The sequence below is a fragment of the Primulina eburnea genome, chromosome 11 (genome assembly GCF_022965805.1).
Source record: "Primulina eburnea isolate SZY01 chromosome 11, ASM2296580v1, whole genome shotgun sequence".
Classification (NCBI taxonomy): domain Eukaryota; kingdom Viridiplantae; phylum Streptophyta; class Magnoliopsida; order Lamiales; family Gesneriaceae; genus Primulina; species Primulina eburnea.
Window position 1 is genome coordinate 10,979,741 of NC_133111.1, and position 14,210 is coordinate 10,993,950.

Genomic DNA, 14,210 nt, shown 5'->3' on the forward strand with positions numbered 1-14,210 from the left:
GTAGCCAATTTTATCCACACCTACATTATCTACCGCTACGGGATTCCTCAATATATGATTACAAATAATGGAAAGCCATTTTTCAATAATTTAATTGATAAACTCTGTGAGAAGTTCGGTTTTAAACAAAGAAAGTCTTCCATGTATTACACTGCTGCTAATGGCCTAGCTGAAGATTTCAACAAGACATTATGCAATCTGTTGAAAAAGATAACTTCTAAATCAAAAAGGGACTGGCATGAGAGAATTGGAGAGGCTTTATGGGTATACAAGACTACTTATAGAATGCCTACTCAAGCGACGCCTAATGCATTAATGTATGGTGTGGAAGCTGTCGTCCCCCTTGAACAACAAATTTCGTCACTGAGAATGGCCGTGCAAGAAGGCTTGACAGAGGAAAGAGCATGTGCGTATGCGCCTTGAAAAATTGGAAGCTCTCGATGAGAAAAGACTTGAAGCGCAACAAAGACTTGAGTGTTATCAAGTCCGTCTCTCTCGGGCATTCAACAAGAAAATATGATCACGCTCATTCCAAGTGGGTGATTTAGTGCTCGCAGTGAGAAGACCTATCATCACCACCCATCGAACAGGGAACAAATTCACATCCAGTGGGATGGCTCGTATGTTGTCAAAGAAGTATATATCAATGGTGCATACAAACTAGTGGCTGAAGATGGTTTAAGAATCGGCCCCATAAACGGGAAATTCTTGAAGTGTTACTATACTTGAAATAAAAATAAATAAAAAATAAAACAAAAAAAAACTCCTGGCCCGTATGAGTATAAACTGTGTACGGTGGCACCTCCCAAAATAAATTATCAAATTTTTGAACTAAGTTATGATTTGATCCCTCTGTTGGGTACGTAGGCAACATAGATATTTTCTAAGTACAGTCTCATTGATTTGTTGTTTTCTTTTCACATGGAATGACAGATTTATTTAATATATTCAGTAAGAACGATAAAAAACAGGGACAAATAAGTTTCTATGTGTTTTCAAAATAATGCTCATCACATAAAGCAGCAAAGAAATAGATTGTCCTAATCAAATGCTAACAAAAAGATTGAACTTCTTCAAGTCTTCTTTGGCAGCTTCTAGACGGGTCTTCGACGCGTTCAAATTCTCAATAGCTTCGTCATCCAATGGAGAGATATCTCCAATCCCAATGATCTCTGCTTCAATCATATGGACATCTGCTTGAGCACTGGAAAACAATTGTTGTTGTCTCTTCAAGGAAGAAGATAAGAGTTTTTCGCTTTTTAAAATCACCAAGCTCCTTAATAGTGCGCTCCAAATCCTCCAGAGTGGATTTGACTTGGCTTGCCTCTTTGATCTCTTTTGTCTTGGCTTTATCAAGACGATCTTTGGCTTCACTTAATTTTTGTGCAAGAGCCTCCTTAACAACCTCTTCGGAAGATCTTGACCAAGCTTCACCAAAAGCAGCATCTTTGTCAAAGAGGGATCCTAACAACTCTTCTAAACCAGAAAAATCAAAACCATTGAGGCTCTTCATTGTACCAAGCACTAGGAACACATCGTCTTTGAGAGAAGAAATGCAATCAATTGAAAGGTCCATCCACACTCTCTGAAGGAATTGCTTTTGATGATCAAATAAAAAATTTTCCTCCGTCAAACACAACAAGTGCAACATGTTTAACGCTGGGCGTTGTTGAAATAAGACTCTTCTTGGATACTGTGTCACCAGCTGAAAGGATTGCAACTCATTTATGACTATCTTGCGAACCTCGAATATCATCGTTCAACAATTTGTGCTCCAACTAAAAAAAATATGCAGAGTTAGAAAATATTCTATGAAGATTATTATGCTAAAATAAGACAAGGAATGGAGCACACCTCTCCCACAAAGCTTCTCGTGTGTTGCGGGTCCCTAGTTGCACAGTCGATATCAATGATCTTTTGATTTGAGGGGTCAGAGTCCTTTTGGTTCTTTTCCAATGGCAGTCTGCATTGCTACTCTCACTGTCTTCAAGATTTTTCAGATTTTTCCTCTTGTTAGATTCAAGAAGCTCAATGGCACGAACATTGTACTCTTTAAGAAAATTATTTTGGGGAATATGTAGAGGAACCTCTCCAAGAAAGTCATTCCCATTATCACACGCTTTGCCTTCTTGCGAGTTTTCATATGAGACAGTGAGAGACATAATATTTTCTTCCAAGTAATTCCCATGGACTGCATCCCACCATTTCTTGTATTCATTAGAGCAAATTTTCTTCTTGGGGGTATAGAAGGAAATCGAACCTTAGACATGGAGTTGGATAAGACACAAAAACGCCAATAAAGAAGTCCATCCTCCAAAGAAGCTATGCAAATATCTCGAGTAAGAACCCCGAGTATTGTTTGATAAATTCCGAACTGACGACTGAGGCGGTGAGGACTATAAGGTTCAGTGTTAAAATGACCTCCTCGACGCAAAGATAGATAACTGGAACGGATAGTAGTAAAATAATTCTGCTCAAATTCCTCCGCGTTTCCATTATCGAGATACAAAAAGTCTTTATTTCTAGTGATCATGGTGCAGGTCCAAGAAACAAAATCTCTTTTGTGAATTTCTTGTGAGCTTCACTTGCATCATAGTATTTTGCACCCCCTTCTCCGGAAAAGCTCGCCATTTTGGGGCTACTCACTCCTTGCTAAACTTGAATATGCGTCTTAAAGTAATGTGCAAGCCAACCATAGATAAAGTGGACGGGAAAAGTCGAAAAAACATGGGATGGATTTGAAGAATCGACAATTTTATTGAGACCTATGTAGATGCTCGTCAACCTCGGAACAGCGAGGACCACTTTACGACCATTGGCCATAATGCTTGCTATTTTGAAAGTCCTCGGACAGATTATGTTAGCATCATCAAGGGGAAGGATGAATGCACATAACCAACAAGATAAATATGCTGCCAAGTAGGTCTCATATATTGAGTTACCTTTGATAACAAGCTTCGAAAATATAGCTGTCTCTGCGATGGACCAGGCTTCATGCACATTGAGGTCACCAAGGAGGTTAAGCGTAGACTTAGGGTACACTGTCTTTTTATCTTTATGTGGAGGGGAGAATGATACCGTAAAGACTTTTTGAACCAAAATCTAACCCACTGGTCGATGGTCACATAAGGATGTGGTTCGCCTTTTGAACTCCCGCGAAGTAGGTGATAAGCATGAAACAAGTAGTTGCAAGAATGAGGAAAAAATCTACTGCCCGCTTCATCAACGCCAGTAAGCTCTTTGGCACTGGGAACAACTTCGTCATATAAATGCCCGGTGATAGGGAGACCCTATAAAGAATGTAAATCCCACAAAGATATAGAAAGCTCCCCAAGTGAAGTCAACAGAGTGTTATTTACTGGACACCATGCCTCGCAAAACGCCTTCATGATATTTGTATTTCGATCATACGTGAACAATGAAGCATACACTGGATCATATATTTGCGCCGTTCAAAGCCTGTGATCACACCGACTAAGAATGTCTTCAGTCCACTCCCAATAGCCTTTAATATAATGAAACTCACCAGTGAATCGAAGTGTATCATCCCACGTCGTCTTGCCTTCAATGATCCGACACCCCAATGACGGTAAAGGAATATGCTCTTTTGATTGTTGATGGTGAGTTGCTCGTAAAGTCCAAACTTTAGAAGTTTTGTTGAAGGGAGTCTCGATGGACCACTCATCTGTGTAAAATGGGTTTGTCAACCGTGGCCATGACTTTGCATAACAACCAGCTACGGGCTCAACGACCAAGATAGTGCCCTTTTCTTTGGATTGACTCTCGTCGTCGAGTATCACCAAGCGTTGAATGCCGGAAGAAGATGATATATACTTTGAAGAAGACCATTGTGCTGCATGATACAAGAAGAACAAGAAATCAAATAACTTCAATACTGACAGAGAAATATGTTCGGAAACAAGAAACCAAGAAGAATGCTAATTCTTGCAACGTATTTCTCATACCTATGCAACAAATGTTTTCAAACAAGAATGAAAAATCCGAGTAAAAATTTGTTGTTAATTACATTCTTCACCAACCTTTAAATGTGCTGAAACCCGAACTCAAGATTTGAGGTATGAAAAGGACCAAGTGCCTGTACAGCAACTACTTGTCATTCATAAGCACGATTAAAGATTTCTCCTAGTTTTCCAAATCTTCTGGTTACTTATGTTAATCAAGCTATGATTAAAGGTTAACGCAAGGCAACTTCTCGGAAATCAGATGACATGCAAGTAAACCTACGTGCCATTCAAAGATAAAAGCATGTGGCAAAATATTCATGAGACCAAGTAAGCCTCCACCACTATGGTGTACGTGTCAAGTGTGGTGTAAAATCAATTTACATCCTATTCAATATTTGAACATTGCACTTTGTTTAAAGCTCATGGCTTGCAAACTAGAGGCAATATCCATGCTATTCTTGAAAAGAAAAGAAACGGCCGGGGCAAGCTAAAAAAAAAAAGAAAGATTGAAGGTATAAATAATCGGAAAGGGTGAGGAAGTATACGTAATTGTAGAGAGAGAGAATTATGTATTAGTGCTTCTATCTTTTATAGTTGAAGATGGTGCATGCAAATAAAAAAAAAATCCCATCTTTCGCTTGCTCGAGTAAAGAGGAAAGAAAATCTATGTGACAAAAAATATGGAAAAGTTGAATATTGGGAATAATAATTTGTATGAAAAGAAGAAGGATGAAATTTATTTCCTAATATAGAAATAAAAAAGAAGAAGAAAAGAGCGGAAGTCAAAAAGAAAGGAGGAAATTAAAGAGAAGACAAAAGGAAGGAAATCGTGAAAAAAGATGGGAAAGGGAACTGTGGAAATAAAGTCAAGCAAGAAAAAGTGGTCGGATTTATCTCAAACATCCAAACTTATGTTAGAAAAAAATCCAACTTCAACAAAGAAATTCTCGTGACTTGTTCACTCAAAAACAAAAAAAAAAAATCAATTCATGAATAAGTCCCGAAGGGGCATTTGTAATCAATTAAATTTTTTGACCATGAAATTATGGCAAGTACAAAATAATATTAAATATCAAAAAATTTCTATGTATTGGGATATTAGATTCCTACAAAAATAAATAGTTAATTGATATTTTAATATATTTTGTGAACAAATAAAATTTTAAATCAAAGTGGCAATCTTGTAATAAAGAGAAGAAAATACTAATATTTTAGTATAAAATCCAATCTTGCATAAGATGGAAAAAAATACTAATATTTTTAGTATTTGAAATCAAATATTATGATTAACGGAAAGAAATCACCAAATAAATCATGAGAGACCAATCAAATTACGACACCTCATCAAATGAAAATGGAAAGAATTTTCATCCTTTGACTATAAATAGGGAGGCGGAGGGTCAAGAAAAACACAACACAGAAGGAAAAGAAGTAGAGAAGAATTCAAGACATAAATTCTCTCAACTCAAGTTCTTCAAACTTAAGAAGATCAGCGAAATTCAAGGCGTGATTCAAGGCGTTCATCGTGTTCTTCCTTAAATTCATCCAAATTCAAAAGGATCTTGTTCTTCATCAAATTGAAGATCAACAATTCAAAGCACAATTCAAGGCGTTTATCACGTTCTTCTAAAATTTTGAAGGTTAATTCAATATCAATGTTTTGACCCTCTGAATTAACGTTATTGAAGAATCAAACCACCTTCCATGAAAATCAAAAACTCAAGAAATTCAAATTCTACAAGAGATCGTCATTGAAGAGAATAATCAAGGGATCATTTAGAGATTGCATCCACGAAACTTTATTTAATTTCAAAAAATTCGAATTGTATCGTTATTTCTTTTGCGATTTTACTAAATAAAGAAATTTGCGTTACAAATATGCGTCATTTTAAAATAATAAATCCATCTATTTTTTGAAAATCAAAGAAATAGTCCAATCATCGTCTAACATTTTACCAATCCTAAAAAACAATAAATTTGAAAGTGTAGCCCATAATAAACCTCTCAAAAATTGTAAATAAAAAGTCTTAAAATCTTTAACATAATCATAAACTTAAATCATAAGTACGGAAAATAGAAGCGCTGGTCCTCGGGTTATGTGTACCTCCAGTCCAGTCAAATTAGACATTCAAGCCTCCCTCAACATTATTATCATACTCACTTGTATCAATCAGACCTAGTGAGTTTAAGGACTCAACACATCATATTCTTGATACCAAATAATACGTATAAAACCACAAGAAACATTGAAAAATACTTTTACGTAAAGATACCATTTTCATGACATGCATAACTTCAAAACATAAACATTTTCATATCATCTTCAACGTATTCATATATATATTATTGTCAACATATACGTATTCTTTTTTTCTTTTCGTTGAATTCAGATCGTTAATTCTGACTTTCGTGTTCATCTACGTCTACGTGTTGGGCGATGGATCCATCTACATGAAACTATAGTACTGGGCGACGGGGACATCAGCAACACTCTCACCGGTCAACTGAGCATTGGCCTTACATATTAACATATAATCGTTTACATATTCATATCCAAGGAAACACGATCTAGGGCTCCCACTGAGACCATAACGCTCACGATATTTCCAATATATCATCGTATTAGTCACAATTACTTCACTTCCTTCAACGTTTCATATTCTCATCACTTTATGAAATTTAAACATGCATATAACGTTTTTTTTAGACCAAGCATGCAACATATCTTTTAACGTTTTCGTTTAATCATAAAACTCATAAACATTTAAAATAATAAATCATAACATATTAGATCATAAAATCCATAATCGTTTAAAATAAAAAATTTAACATATTAAAAATCCATAAACATTTTAACAACAAAACATTTTAAATAACATTTTGACACATAAAATCATAAACATTTAAAATAAACATTTTGACATAAAAATTCCTAAACATTTAAAATAATCATTGAAAACAATCTTATTAGCACAAAAAAATCATTCAGGGCACTGCCATGACGTTTACTAATTTTCGAGTGTAAAATTACCGTTTTACCACTAGACGTAAAATTTCACGTTTTTTACTTTTTCTTGCTTTCATTGACTCTAATATGTCCCAAATAATTATTTAAGCGTTCATGAATTTTCTCGTATTTTTATTTTGCTTAATTCGATGACTTTTAATTTATTCTTTAAATATAACATATTACTACGTTTTAATCTCGAATTAAACTAAACCTTAATATAAAATTCCCAAATTAAAAATTTAGACTTATAATAATTATCTGAGCTTAAATATAATTTTATTAAGCTTAAAACTAGGCTTTTCAGTTAATTCATTAATTAACGTTTCGTGCGGCGATTAGATCCCGGTTAAATCCAAAACTCCATATTTCGATTCTAAATTTTAAACATAACATTTTTATTATTTATTCTACCCTTGTGACCCATGAACCACACCCGTGGACCCATGGTTCTAATTTTAGTTCTTAAATTTTCGTTTTTGACACCTAATCGAACGCACCGAGCCATCTCCCAATTTACTCGAGCCATGCCATAGCCACCTAGAGCCAAACCCTAGCCAACCCATCTAGGCACCCTCCTGACCAAGTCCAAGCCCTGGCTTGCTTTCTCATGAAACTTGACTCAAGTTTTGCATATGTGTGTGTGTTAGACAACGTGTACTTCTAAGACTCCTAACCCAACTAGGACCCTTCCAGCTGGTTACCCATCGACCTGATGTGTCCTACATCGGTTAGCAAGAGTTGTCTTGGGCAAAATATATATGAATTCACAATCCTCCTCTAATGAGCTAGCTTTTGAGGTGGAGTTAGGTGGATTCATATCATATGGTATCAGAGCCTTACTCTTGACTGGTCGTGTGGGTGCATGTTCCTGGAAGTGCCCTGGAGTGCGGGTTAACGAAGGAGTTGGCATGAGGACGTACAGTCTAAAGGGGTCGAGAATGCCTGGAAGTGCCCTCGAGTGCGGGTTAACGAAGGAGTTGGCACGAGGACGTGCAGTCTAAAGGGGTCGGGAATGATGTGTCCCACATCGGTTAGCAAGAGTTGTCTTGGACAAAATATATATGAATTCACAATCCTCCTCTCATGAGCTAGCTTTTGAGGTGGAGTTAGGTGGATTCATATCACGACCCAATCTGACCCTAACCAACCTTGGACCATGCACAGACCCTGGCTAGACCAGCACAAGCCCTGGACCCAAGCAGCGATCCACTGAACCTTGACAGCAACCTCACGCATAACTTGCTGCCAAGAGCTTCTCCCTCACGATTTCCGTGTTTGGCTCGAGCCCCATCGAGCCACCCTATACCAACTCATGACCAGCCCCTCTATGGACCCTATTTCACCCTTAGAACCCATAAGGCTCGACCCCAGCTCCTAAAACCGAAGCCACAATACAAGCTACAAGAACAAGTCGAGAAACCCACTTTGACAAGGACTCTTGTTTTCTTCCTTAACCGTTTACCCAACAAACCAGCCCATGAACCAGCTCCTCAGGCACCTTCTTAGGACCCTAATGACTTGTCCTAGCCCAGCCCACAACCCCCAAGCCGAGACATCACTCTCTGCCCAGCTGCTGAACCATATGCTACTTCTCCTTGAAGCTCAGGACTCCTTCCCAGCCCTGGTGTTTGAGTCCAAGCATGGCTAGGACTCTTCCCTTGACCCATAACTGACCCTAGCCTAGCCCTGGTCCAGCAAAACCAAGCCATGCATCGAATCCCCCTTAACCGAGCCCTTAGTTCACCTTGACAGCAAATTCATTCCAGCTTGTAATCCTGATCGTAGGAAGTGTTTTGGTTGAGTTTTATGAACCTAAAGCTTTGTGTAAACACCCTTAATTATACTCTTAACATGGCAGCCCTCTTAACCACATAATAATATGAATTTGGAATAAAAAAAACACAAGTTTAGAACATGTATGCATATAGTTACGAAAATAACAACTTCTTCAAAATATGCTTAAATAATTAATATGGTATGATAGATGTTTGAAGGAGAGAATATGGCGTGCCTTTGCGTGATTTACACACGAATAAATGGTGTGCTGTCGTTGACCACCAAATTAATTCCTACTCTTTTAAATAAAATTAGTGTAATGGTGAGTAGGGTCGAATCCACAAGGAACGGTAGATTTATTTCTTTTGATAATAAAAATTAAAAAAGGGGGACTTGATTTGATAATTACTAAATAAAATAACCAAATCTAAAATTACCAAGCAAGAAAAATACTGAATCTAGAAATGAAAATTAATCAACGAGAATAAAGTGAATAATTTAATACGAGAAAATATTGATTCCAGGGGATTCCACTGTTTAATTATCTCACTGTTCATCGGTTAACCAATCAGTTATTCATGTTATTCCAAACAATTAACCTTAGAATTATAGGGATAGCCGCTAAAATCCTTGTGGTTTCTTAATTTAATTGACCAAACCCAGCATCCAGTCAAAAACTTATCAATAATTAACTGGGCACGATAGCGTTCCATATTAATTAAAGACAGCATTTTAGTTTCATGAAAACAGTGAATCCTAAAATCTAACAACCGAGATAGCTGCAATTGGAAGATCTAGCTCCGTCGATTTATTTAAATTACACATGTTATGATAGCACAATACATCTAATCTATTGCTACTCACTTACCAATCGTTCATGACAATTACGAATCACTGAATTCATGGTTAGCATTAGAAAATCATACATCAAATTAAATTGTCAGATTAATTGACGTATAACATTCATCTAATTAAATCATAAATCAACGAATATTTGGGCAAACAAGAATAATAAATTAAAGTGCAAAAACCTCACATCGATAAAATTAAACAATAGACTATCCCTTGAATCAGACTAAGAAAATTAGCCTAACATAGTTTGATCTACAATATATATAAAAAATAAATAAGAAAACATAAATAAATGCAAACTATTTTGTTGGGAAGAATTTTCAAGTTCTGCGCCTTCAGCTCCTTGCTTCGTGAAGATGGAATGGTTGTGAAGAATTCTTTTTTCAATCTCTTTCCTCAATTTCTTTGCTGCGGCTGTGGTCTCTCGTGAGTGGTTGGTAGGCTTTTGGGTTTTTATTTAAGCTAAAAGCCCACTAACTCTAATTAACATAAATCTTAAATATAAAATAATAGATAATATTTTATCTAGATTTTCCCTCCTGGCAATTTTTGGCCGCTGAAATATTGTCACAAGGCGTGGCTACGTCTTATTTCAAGACTTCTTCTGGTTTGGTCATTCACTTTCAAACTTTATTTTGGAAACTTCAAATGTGATAAACATAACCTTTTTAACTCAAATTTGCTCCAAGATCGCGAAAGTTCCTCCTACAATACAATTACACAAAAATGTATCAATTAAACATATCGGAGGTTGAAATAATAGGAAATATGAAAATAAAAATAATAACTATTATGAGCCTATCAATAAACGTTGACGATTGCGAAGAACAGCGACGAACGATCTTGGCTTGATTTTTTTTTGCTATTCTCGAAGCTTTCTCCTTAATCCTCCTTGTGTTTGCCATTTGATAGAGTGGGGAGAAGAGTTTGAAAGTGTAGGGGATAGCGGGGCGTGTGATGTGAGGAGGGTGTGGGGTCAAGTTTGTATATTAAATACTTAATTAAGCCACTAATAAGGCTTAGGCCCATTAAGAAGGTAATTAGGTCCATTAGTGCTTAATTAAAATATTAAAATTGTTTTGAGTAAAACATTTTGTGAATTTATTAGCCGGGTTGTCAAAACTTTTGTATTTTTGTTGAAAAACCAACACCGATAAAATTTATGTCTCGACGTATAAAATCACCCCAAAGCTCCTTATTTTCAAAAATAAGAAAAATCATCAACAATATTTCAAATAATTAAAAACAATTAACCAACAAAAACATTTCTATTTTTCAGCCCTCGGTCTCCGTTCCTCTATCGCAACTCGAATAACATTTAAAAAATACATTTTACTGCAACCATGTAGAAAATTATATTTTAAACATGTCAACATGCACAAAATAATTAATTTATACAATTAAAATACACAAAGAATTTAATGATTGCATGTATGTGGTTAAGTGGACCTTCGAATTTTCTTTGCTTTACACCTTGTTTGCCCAAAACCGGCTACCCGGGAAAAAATAGAGCTTGACTCGTAAAATAATGCAAACTCCAACATTTTTAGAACTATTAAATTATTTTTATTCATATTAAGAAGCCTTGCAAATATTTAATAAAAAATAAATACTCTTGTCTTGGTCGTCTCCGGTCTCCTTTCCCCTGCCTATCATCGAGTATTCTGAAAATCCTCAAATTTCATGTAATCATGTCATATTACATTTAATCATGCAATCATACATTTAATCATATAATAAATATAATGCTATCATTTAAAGTCAATTAAATAAAACAATTAAGCAATTAAATCAATTTTGCATGCATGTGGTTTACGTAGATTAGTTTTTCGGACGTTACAATTCTCCCCCCTTTAAATAGAATTTTGTCCTCGAAATTTTCCTTGACTTGATAATGGCAAAGCTTAGATTCCCTTATCCACCTCAAACATAACCTCTAACTTAAATCTTACCCTTCAATTCGATCCTCAAAATCTTGAAAATTGCAATTTTAACCAAAAATTTCCCAAAGTCGACTCCTAAATATTGCTCAAGTAGTTCATGCACCCTATTCTTCTCTAAGTTCTTCATTATCCCAATCAATTCTCATAACCCAATTTAAGATTTCATGTAAGAAAGCATCGAAAAAATGTTAAACAGCTAGGTTACCTAGAAATCAGAGTCGTGTCGGTTCAGCCTCAGCCTCCTCAGCTAGACCCTTCCAGTTGTGGGTTGCCTAGGCTTTGTGCATTTCACAACCTTGTGTCCTAACTCTCCGCAATTGAAGCACTTGTAAGTGCCCCACATGCACTTCCCAATATGTGGACGATTGCACTCTTTGCATAGTGGTCTCTCATCAGCCTTCAGAACGTTCCCTATTGGTGGTTGTCCTTGTGGTTTTGGTGGTTCTGGTTGCTTAGGAAGTCCCGTATAAGTCCCTCAGCAACGAATGGATCAGTAGTGCCATGAAAATCCTCGGGTTTCATCTTCCTAAAACGCTCATAATCAACCTCTGGTCTAACCCTCGTACCATTTCCTACGTGTTGTTCTAGTAAACGTGCCATACCGGCTAGCACACGGGCACTAGCATCTGAACAGGTGGAGGTTGTGGAATCTCTTCCTCATGTCTAACCTCATCAGTCCTACGTAAAATCTTTCTAGGAGGCATCTCTGTACACGTCGTCCAACCACGTAACCAACATGCATTTAAAATTTCACATACACTTATATCATGAATCATATAAGCATTTAAAATAATTTTAGCATATAAAATATAAAGCAGTAAAAACTCACATATTTGAGGCGTGACTTCTTGAGCTTCTCGGAGTGACAGTACACAACCCTTTGGGGAAAACCTCGGCTCTAATACCTACTGAAACGTCCACTATATTTTTTTAATCGTAAACTCAAAAATACTAACTAAATAAAATAACTTAACATAATCAAAACAATTTAAATCTCTTGTGCATCAAATAAATCCTAAATCATCAACTAACCGAAAATCCTAGATCGACCTTAATAAAGATCAACTAACAGTAAAATAAAGCATTAAAATAACTCTTATAAAATCTTTAACATAAATCTTTAAATCTCTAATCTATCAACCTAGTGCGGAAATATAAAGGCCCTCAGATGTGTACTGCTGCACTCGATCGACTCAAGCATCGGCGCCTCCCATAAATCATCAAATCATGTATCATATAAACCTAGTAAGTCTAATGACTCAACACGTTCTAAACATGAACAACAAATAATACATATAAATCACATGCATTAAAAATCATACTTTTGTTTAAAATATCTTTTGAACATAATTAAACCATTTTAAAATAGTTTTAAACATAAATAAATCATTTCAAAAATAGATTTTAATCATAAACAAATCATTTTAATCGTACAGCTTTCAATCATATATCATTTTGGGTGAAGTTTGATCCTTGAAAGTGACTAGCTTTTATCCTCCGGTCGATTGATCACTCTTCAGCTCCACATGGCCCAAGGGGGTGGGCACTAGACACCACCAAGGAAATACGATCGTCGTAGTTTCCTCGGGGGTCTTCTCCCATAGACGGGCTCCCTCTGGGGCATTTTCCCATAAATGGGTTCCCTCTGTGGCATTCTCCCGTAAATGGGCTCCCTCTGGGCCTTTTCCCCTCATGACATCTCCACAAAAATGTAAGTCCACAGTTCCCTCAAAAAACGGATCCCCCACATATCATATATCATATGTCAAAGTCAATTCACATCACTCAAATATTTTTCCTTTTCTTTTAAAACATAAAATATCATAGATTTCCAAAAATAGCATTTTAAACAGTACAAATTGCACAGCTTTACAATAAATCATAAAATATCATATTTTCATAAAAAGAATTATTTTAAATCATATAATATCATTTAGCATGTGTTATGATCCTTCGAGACACTGCCAAGCTTTTACGTATTTTCCTAAGTATAAATTACCGTTTTGCCTATAGACGTAAAAATTCTCGATTTTATCTTTTTCTCACTTTTAATGACATGGGCACATCCCAAATGATTATTTAAACTAAATCTAATTTCATAATTTTATTCCGCTGAAATCGAGGCTTTCTAATTAATTCTTTAATTAACTAATCGTGAGGCGATTAAATCCAGAATAAATTCAAAACTCCATATTTTCTTCCCAAACTTTAAATATAACTTTTTTAATACCTAATATACCCTTGTGAGCCATGAACCACACCCGTGGACCCATGGTTCCAATTTTTCTTATTACATATCAAAATTGACCAATATATAAACACACCAAGTCATCTCTCTATTTACTCGAGCCACCTCGAGCCAAACCCAAGACAACCCACCTAGGCACCCTCTTGACCAAGCCAGCCCATTAACCAGCTCTTAGAACCACGTTAGAGCTCCTGCATCCTGGACCCGAGTGCATGCTTGTGTGCGTGTGTTGGTGTCCTAGTTGTATTGAGTTCCCTAGTTGCCTTAGGACTCATCAAGCCATCTACCCATTGACCACCCATGACCCTTGCTGACCATGGACCACGCTCAGACCCAAACCAAGCCCATCCCAGACCCTTGAACCCATTCACAAACCACCAGAAAAGCGAGCCCCCATGGCCGCTTCTACACATACA